Source organism: Copidosoma floridanum, unplaced genomic scaffold, assembly GCF_036245765.1.
Source record: "Copidosoma floridanum isolate Cflo_tuat_1 unplaced genomic scaffold, Cflo_Japanese_pri ptg000008l, whole genome shotgun sequence".
Classification (NCBI taxonomy): Eukaryota; Metazoa; Arthropoda; class Insecta; order Hymenoptera; family Encyrtidae; genus Copidosoma; species Copidosoma floridanum.
The window spans coordinates 3,119,707-3,122,868 of NW_028321885.1; positions in this window are offsets into that span (position 1 = coordinate 3,119,707).

The following is a 3,162-nucleotide window of genomic DNA, read 5'->3' on the forward strand; positions in this document are numbered from 1 at the left end:
AATATTAAAAAAAAATGACTGACTTATTACAGTTTTACAAGACAATAATACAACTTATTAAACTAAAACAAAATTACTAACTTACTTAAAACTTGTACAATACTAAACTATAGCACCCATTCGAAATCTTTCTGCAAAAGATGTCATTAAAATAATATCTCATTACAGTGATTCAGGCGTCTTACTATAAACCTTTTAAAACTGCTGCAAAAAAGCATAACTCATTATTAAAAAAAAAAAAAAACAAACCTTATTTATTTAAATGTGACTTTTGAAATACTTTTACTCGCCATCAAAAATTAAATATTTGGTACCATTAAAGAAACAGCAACATTCTTCACAAAAATTCTTGGACTGCAGAGACATAGTACCAAATAATGAATAAACGAGCAGTTTTCAAACAAAAACAAAGATTAAAGCGTAATCTTCTTTTTAAATAGCTTTAAAAAATCCTCCCAAAAATTAATCAAAGCAACTTAATTAATCAAAGAGGGCTACACTAGGCTATGAATGGACGAATGGATCACGTAAGCGTTTTTTAAACTGCTAAGACTTAGAAATTATAAATCAAAAGAGACGTCACATGCTAGGAACCCAAACGCTTTAAAAAAACTGTAAAATTCATAACTAACAGACAGAACTAGGATGCACGATTAAACTTAATCCAAATATCAAAAAATGCAAAACTTATGAGACATAAGGGCATATAGCAGGTAATTTCTGGTCTCACTACAATACAAAAGCCAACTAACCCTTAGCCAGTTCCCTGTACAATTTAACTCCATCCACAACCTAACGTCGTTCAAGCTGCTCTCCATCGCTATTATGCTCACAGTCCTTTAAAAAGAGCGTACCAAGAAGTCCACGATCCCATAATAATCTTTATCCTACATATTAACCAAATATTAGCCTATAAATAAGATTTGCATAGCAACTAGCGTTGAACTTGTTTGATAACATAAAAGGTCAAGTAAGTCCACAAATATGGGACTATTGCAAATCAGTGAAACAGTCGTGAAAATGTCGGTAGAGGCTCTGCCTCTTCACAACCATAAAAACATCTAAGTCAAGAATGAAACAAATTATATTAATTAAATAAGAGTACGTAAAGAACAGCATTTATTGCAATAGCAAATTTGTTAAGAATGTAAACATAATTATAACAAAGTGTAAGTCTTGTACTGTAAAATATTAGAACAGTTAAGATTTTTTTTTGTTTTGGTATTGTAGAAAAGCTTGGGATTCAATGTCTTATAAATACTTTAAAATAAGTAACAGTATATCAAAGTGTATGCCTGTTGTCTAAAGATTAGGTTTTGTGTAGTATTAACAAATACACATAAATATTTATACGTGTTATGCATCGACTACATATCGTTTACAACAATTTTTATTTACTAATTTGAATGTTTATTTTAATACTGGTCGCTGTTATTAACTTTTTCATTGCCCAGTTCAGCACTTCTACTCTAAAATTTTATATTAGGTTAGGAAACAAAAAAAAAATTTAGTAAAATAAATGATAGAAACAGCTCGTGGCTCATGGTGCCACTCAGCTGCTGGGCAAACACAACTGACTCATTGACTGTGACTGTTTGTACCTATACGATACATACACAGTACACTCCTACTTTACATATACACGTCCAGTGCAGGCAGCCCTTGTCTGTACGAAGCACAAAATTCCCGGTTTACCTACTGTGCAGTAGCAGCATAGTAGATAGCTTTTTTTCCCTCACTCTCTCCCCTTACTAGCTCAGCCTTGATTCAACTTGCTCCACCAGTCCACCTTCTTCACTCGCCTATTCCCTCATTCTCTCTTACTTGCTCTCGTACCTGTAGCGCGAAAAATTAGGCAGTTAAGTGGGAGATCTTACTCCACAGCAGTTTTTTTCCATATCAGGCTCAGATTCCAGACCCAGCAAAAGAACCATAGCTTTAAAAATAAAGTTACTAAAGAGCAAAAAAAAGTGCCTATAATTATGAAATTTAGTAAGAAGCATCAAAAATTGACTTAGGCTTCTTCCAGAGGGCCAAATTTAAGAATTCATTAAGAATCTTTTTGAAAATATTTAAAATCCTACGAGAAGAAATAATAATAAAAATAAAATTTAACAAATTCAAAAACATAAATACCTTGCGTATCGATTTAATTCTGTAAAATTATTTTAACCTAGCTATTTATTTCCGATATTGTTGCAGCACCTTCTTTTTTTTTGATTTATTATACTAGTTAGCCTTATAAATTTAAAAGATACTATTAAGTATCTAAAAATGTAACAAATAGAGAAATAAGGAATCTAGGATATGTCGTATAATGCTTTCAAGAATGTTTCTTCGAGTTTTACATCACAACGAATGACTTTCCCTTAGATGCATACAGTCGAACATAAAATAACTTATTTTGTAGATATAAAGTATGAACTAATTACTTGAAGCACTTCTTCAACATCAAAAATTACGTAATACCTCTGAATATTTAAATAAATTAGACTAAGGATTTTTAAGAACAGAAAAATAACCTCATCACATACCCAAACAATCTATACAAGTTCTAACGTTTTAAACAGACAACACATTTTCTTGGAAATACAAAAAATCTGAACCTGGAACTAAGTAAGCGTTAAGAAACCTAAGAATTACGAAAAACTTATAGTATTTAAAATTATAAATCAAGGAACGAACAATGCTACTACAAGCTCTGAAATTTCGAATTACGAAACAAAAGTTCTTACAAGAAATTTCCGAATCATAAATCCGAAAAATTATATTACAGTGTGATAAAATAAAAAAATAAAAATTAATAATACAACAGGCAATCACGACAGTTTTTGAAACCATACCAACTAAAGCATACTTACCACTTTGATTAGCCTTGACTTGAAAATATATCTATGCTTACAATAGACGTATCAGGCTACACTATAGAAGGGACACTTCAACAAGAAAAAGTCATGGAAGATAAAACTGTTGCTTTTATATCCTACACCTTGACCAAAACTAAAAGCACCTATTATCCTTTTTTCACAAAAGCACTAGCTATCATGTATTGCATAGAGCAATAAAGCTTATTCTTACGCAGAAAAAAATTTATATGAGTTATCTATCATCGGCCCATTGTGTGGCCTAATTCAATGAAAGACTTATAATCTCAATGTATGC